We start from the raw sequence: 6,437 nt of genomic DNA on the forward strand, positions 1-6,437 counted from the left end.
ACCTGAATAGTACTTGCCTAAAGCACAAACTGTGAAACTTAAACAAATAACCCATGATTATATATGTTAACCCAGGGTTAAAAGTTACCCTATTTTCAAACTCAAAAGCCCATGTGCATAACTGAACCTGGTTGTAAAATTATTATTTCACTACATATTACAAAAAATCTAAAAAAGGTTAGTATGGCTTGACGAGGGTAAGGAAACCATGGGATAATTAAAAATTTTGAGTGAACTATGTTCACATATGATAGATATATAAAAAAATCTCATAATCTCATAATTTTCATCCATAATGGTTCCCCTTTAAACCGGCAGGCTATGCAATTGCATATCATTACGGCTATCTGGCCCTTTCCCTTACCCCTACCACTCCAGCCAAAATAGAATCGAGACACCACTACCCCTTTATGTGCACGCACAAAGCAAAGGGGTTGGGGAAAGTGAAGGGCTAAGGGGTAGAAATGGGATTGGGCCTTAGTCCCTCAATCCCTATGGATTCACCGGGCTCCTCCTTCCTTCAAGCACCACCTCCGTCACCGCAGTCCTCAGGCACCTTGGCTTCACCTCCATCGCTTGTTGCAGTGGCTTCGCTGTGGTCTAAGCCATCAGTCATTTAGCCACTCCAGCTCTCCGTCTATTTTCTGGTCTACCCTGCCAATGGCTCCATCTCTGTCCATCATCACCATGGTCCCTTCAGCCAAGCCTCCAGCATGGCTCATCCCTCCACTGAATCCACTGTAGGTTGTCACCCTGGCTGGCCTCTGGATTCCAGTTTGGCTACTCCTCCTATCCACGGCATCTTGGATCGTTCCTGAATTGTGCCACCATTTGCTCCTCCCTGGTTCTTCTCGTCTGCCCTCCTGCCTATTTCAGTGCGTCACAAGCTCCTCGTCCTCCTCCAGAACCTCCGCCCCTGAGGTCAAATTGTTACGGCGCGAGGCTGCACCTTCCCATGGAGGGAGTGGGTGGTGTTTGGGTTCTATCATTTGTGTTTGGGGTCTCACTGTATTTGGTTTTCATTTTCAAGGACTTTTAGTTTACATTTTTCCTTTGTCCTTAGTTTTCTGCCATCATTAGTTTCCATGTGTAACAAGGTTAGAGACACAGGTGTTTGTAATTTGCTCTTGACCCACTTTCTCACCGCTATAGTCTCTCGGCTCGCTCTCCTGCAGACCTTGCTTAACCACGCCCTCCTCAACCGACTCAGGCCGTGGAACTGCAAATCTGCAACCAGAAGGGGAGAGAAAAATCAGAAGAATGTAATAGCGGCCCGCCACACAGGACAGCCTTTACTTGGGTGAAAGCCTGCTGATACTGCTTTGTCCACTGGACCAGTTCTGGTGCTTCCTTTTTAGTGGGATCAGTCAGTGGGCTGGTGAGGTCTGAATAATTAGATGACGTGTCATTGAATGCATGTCAAATTTCGACACAGCATTTAATTCATGATAATCCATATGGAACTGGACCGAGCTGTACGTTTTAGGCCCTAAAACCATTGGGCTCGCCCAATCACTGTTGGATTCTTCTATTACCCCCATATCGAGCATCGCCTCTAGATCGGTCTTAACCAGCTTTTTCTTGTGTTCAGGTAAATTATACAGCTGGCTGCACAACACCAAGCCCATCTCAGTCTCAGTTTGGTGCTGAATGAGGTTTTGTTCGACCAGGTAGGGGTGAGAACTTGAACCAGTGCAATGATTTCCCCCTGGAACAGTCTCAGGATGAGTCATTGAAACATGCTTTTGAACAGGTCCAAATCGACGCTCAACCTCTCCAGCCTGCTCGTCCCCTTTCCTATTCATATTTTGCAATTTTAAAAGATCAGTTGTATCAAGTGACACAACTACATTATGCTTTTGACCAAAATGTTTTATAATATCGGATATATATTTGTTATATATTTGTAGGCTATACACTGTAAAACCTAACAGTGAAATTCACTAAATGAAATAAGTTCATTTTACTTAATGTTACCAAAAAAGTTAATTCAACTTAACAAATATGTGTGATGTTAACTCAAAAATGTATTATTGAAAGCAAACCTCAATCTAAATAAGTTACTAAAACTTTTTAACTCTAATGGTTTAAGTTACAGATATTTATTTAATCTAGTATTTTACATCTATGGCCAATTAAATAACTAAAAGCTGATAAAATAAATAAATAAACAATAGTATATACATTAATCTACCTCATATTAAGCCTACAGTCTTACATTAAGCTCTTTTAAAGTCATTACATTTAGTCATGTCAAAGTATCATCCCAGTGAGTTTCCGAGGTAACAAAAACCGCGCCATTTTCCCTCCTTCAGTCCAGTCACAGCAGGACGGCTCGCGCTACAGTCAAGAAAAACAAAAGGTAAGCGTTTCAAACTTATTTATTCATATTTCGCTCATGTTTGAACGTTTTCAGTGTTATTTTCGTACCTCTTTTATGTTTATCCGAAGATTAACCAGCTCAGTGTTGTGTGTAAAGTTAGCCAGCAAACAATCTAACATTAGGAGCAAATGCGCTATTGCACCAGTGTTACCAACGGTAATGTACACGTTTGGAGTTAATTATGCTGTTTTACACTGCAGTTTGTCAGCGGGGAATTAAAAAATATATGTTTGTGCTTTCTCACAGTCGGACAGATAAACGCTGGCTTTAGAGACAGCTAGCCATCTTTCCACGTCTCTCGTGCCACAGTGACGGTAACTATGTTAAAGCAAAAGGTAACTGCAAACTCACGCATTCCTTATATTACAACCGTTTTAAATGTATTGTTAATCGAATTCGAGTTTCCTCTATCATATGTGATGCTAGTTAATTTGACTAAAGCAGCTGAAGCTCCGGGGTGAACAAAGTGACTTGAGGAGCATTTTAGATCCTGTTTTGCTACGTTAGATAAAATTTTAAACTGTTATTTGTTTCTCATGACGTTTTCTCATTTGAAACTCACACTAACACATTGTTTTAAATCTTTTCAGAGCAAAGACGAAGGTGCAATGGCAGCAACGTGGCTACAATTCTATGAGTAAGTAAGTTAGAATTAACATTGAACAAATCAATGGAATTTTGTAACGTTACTGTGCAAAATGCAAATGATAACGTTATGAACAGTTACATAATGTTCATACAAATATAAGTTTGTTCTTCAATTTTAATTTTTGAATGAATTGCTATTTTTGCAAACGTAATTATGACCATAAATGTCTTTTAGCACAACTTGTAAGTCTTCTGAAGCAATATGATTTTTTTAAAAGGCTTAAAGTCCAAAGTCCAGTCTGTCTATCATTCAAAGTCATGTTGTATTGCTTCAGGAGAATACTGGTCAAGTCTTGAAAGTTGTTGTTATAGTCGGCTTTCCTAATATAAACAGAAACATTTCGTGTGTTATATTTTCACTGGCAGTTATCCTGAAGTTGCCTTGGGTTTGTAAAGGTGTAAGGTAATTGGCAATGCTAGATTTGCAGTGGTTGAAAGAAGTCTTGTCATGAATCATAAAAAAAACTACGATCCTGGCAGGTCTGTTACTATTTAAAAGGAAGAGTTAGGAGATGTTTTCAAGACACAAGGTAGGACACATGTCAAAACTACATTACATTTATTTAGCAACATGTTAACCTTTCAGCTGCCACCAGGATAAATGCATGGTGTGGTTACAGTGACTGATAGTTGATCATTCAAGTTGTCTTAAATGTATAGTCCACTTGCCAATACAAATTCAGTCATGATTCATAAATTACCAACCCTCATATTGTTCCAAACACATAAGAATTTTATTAATCTGTCCATTGAAAATCTAGTCTTCAAAACGTTTAATTTAGGCTTTCATTAGCATATACATTGAGCACAGCAAAAGCTTATTTGACACATAATAAACCAATCTCAGCTCAAGCTTAAAGGAATCGTTCACCCTGATTTACTCCCCCCCTCAAGTCCTCCTTGGTGTAAATGACATTCTTCTTTCAGACGAATACAATCAGAGTTATATTAATACGTGTCCTGGCTCGTCCAAGCTTTATAATGGCAGTGAATGGCAGCCCAAAATTTGTAGCCCAAAAAAGTGCATCCATCCATTTTAAAAGTGCTCCACACGGCTCCGGGGGAATAATAAAGGCCTTCTGAATTAAATCGATGGGTTTGTGTAAGAAAAATATCCTCTCGTGATTCAAAACGCTTGTGCAACGCCCGACATCATCGTCACATCATTTATGTTTTTTACGCTGCGTCCGCCGTCAACGCCGTGGCTGTTATGCTTTTTTACGCTATATCCGACGTCATCGTTGCGCCGGAAACTAGTTATTTTCTTATTTTATAACGAGTTAAATATGGATATTTTTCTCATATAAACCCATCGATTCACTTCGGAAGTACTTTATTAACCCTCCAGAGTCATGTGGATTACTTTTATAATGAATAGATGCACTTTTTTGGCTTCAAATTTTGGACAGCCATTTACTGCCATTATAATGCTTGGATTAACCAGGACATTTATTAATACCGCTCTGATTATATTAATCTGAAAGAAGAACGTAATTTACACCAAGGATGTCTTGCCATTATCCATTTAAAATTTTATAATCAAATCTGTCTTGTTTCACCTTGTCTACACCGGATGTGAGCAGCGCGACAGGACAAAAGAGCCCCTTATAGTCCGTTATGTTGTCTACACTGGATGCGGCGTGATGTGAGCGACAAATCTTTGACAGTAAACTGTTGCCTCTTTCTATTTATGACATACTGACATGAAAAACAAATGTTTTGCAATGTGTGCATTATCGCTTGAATTCAATTCAATTCAATTCGTCATTCAATTCAAGGTCTAGAACATTCGGCTGATACACCCCTGAAAATGTTTTTCCCCCAATTAAACCTTGCTGACAAACAACTTAACATCTTTACAAAATTGAACTACAGGGTTTTAAATAAGCACACGCCCAATTAAATCAACAATAATCCGTTCCTTATAACAACGTTTTTTTTATTTATGAAAATTGAAATATGGTGTCTGCCCTGACAAGGGTTATTTTTATATGTGGTGTCATACAAACTTTTTTTCCAATGCATATAGAAAAAGGAGCTTGACCAGGTGCAGAAGCCAACAGTCACCATCCTTACTGTCGAGGAGGAAGAGGGAACGTTACCTTTAAACCCACTGGATGCTTTGATTGTCTTTAAAGATGAGGTGGTGATGTCTGCCAAGTCTTCGGTCAGTGCAATACACTTAGAGTACATTAAAGATCATACAGTGCTTTTGCTTTTTGAGGAAACGTACCTTTTTACATAATTTTTTTATTTTATATGTTTTGTTATTTAAATGTTATGACTTTTTTAAACATGTTTGTGCTGTTTTATTTGGTGAAAAAGTCTAATATTTTTTGTCTAGTTATATTTGTGAACATATGGCATACTGTATTTATGATGTAAATGTTATATTTCAATAAATTACTTAAAAATACCCTCCTGTTCTGTCTTCATTTTGTACCAATGTTAGCTTGTGCTTAGTCTTATGTAACTTAATCACTTTGAGTTTGATGAACTTAAACCATTTGCCGCAATCTGTTTCCTAAAACCATTTAAGTAACCATGTAGTTGTTAAGACTTAGTTAGATTTGTTACCTGAATTCAAACTGAATTAATAAAATTAACTTAAAATCTTTAAGTTCAGTTTACTCTTAATAATTGATCAACACAACACTAAAATATAAGTTTTAACACTTAAACAACACTAAAATATGAGTTAATTTAACTCAATGTATATGAGTTTTCAGTACTCATACTTAATGGTTTTAAAACTTAATTGGTTTGAAGCAATCGGTTTCCTCAAATGGTTTGAGTTACCGTAACTTGTTGGGTTTTACAGTGTATATCAGTTTCTTCTCAAATGTGTTTTTTAAACATTTAAATTGTTGATGTACAAGGTTAATATATTTATTTGGATATACAGAATACAGAAAACTATTCATCTATGAGGTAATTGTCATTGGATGACTTTTCTGAGGTAAAATTGCTCTAAAGCTTTCTTAGTTTGATTGATTACACGAGAAGTTACATCATATAATATACTGTATCTTTAAAACTTCCCTCTTCCCTCTCAGTGTTTATTTGGTGGTCAGTAGTAACAAGGAAGAAATAACTGCCTCATGAGCAGCTTGAACTGAGCCGCAATCAGTCAGGCTGCATTAAATTCAAGTTAAAATTATATTTATTGTTAGATTTCATAAAAAAACAGACAGAATTTCAACATTCTAACAAAGAAGTAAGCTTATTGTGATAACAGATGCACTACAATATTCTGTACATTCATCAACTGAAAATTATTTTGACAAAAAAAAATAGATTCTTCGGATTTAGGAATTGATAAGGCTTTATAAAGGAATCAATCACAAATAATAAACAGATATTTTACCCAGCCTAGTTTGAATTATGTACTGTATATGGGTCAAGC

The 6,437-nt window shown here is 37.1% G+C and overlaps 1 long non-coding RNA gene across 2 annotated transcripts; it reads left to right on the forward strand.

Moving 5' to 3' along the window:
- Window positions 1-1,977: 1,977 nt before the first annotated feature.
- LOC137074071 (uncharacterized) lies at window positions 1,978-5,467 on the forward strand. Of its 2 annotated transcripts, none has more exons than XR_010904890.1 (4): window positions 1,978-2,362; window positions 2,630-2,718; window positions 2,974-3,561; window positions 5,061-5,467. It is a non-coding gene; the product is annotated as an uncharacterized lncRNA (long non-coding RNA). The 2 variants fall into 2 exon arrangements; XR_010904889.1 differs by having other exon boundaries at window positions 2,974-3,020.
- Window positions 5,468-6,437: the final 970 nt, after the last annotated feature.

This window comes from Pseudorasbora parva, chromosome 4 (assembly GCF_024679245.1).
Source record: "Pseudorasbora parva isolate DD20220531a chromosome 4, ASM2467924v1, whole genome shotgun sequence".
NCBI lineage: Eukaryota > Metazoa > Chordata > Actinopteri > Cypriniformes > Gobionidae > Pseudorasbora > Pseudorasbora parva.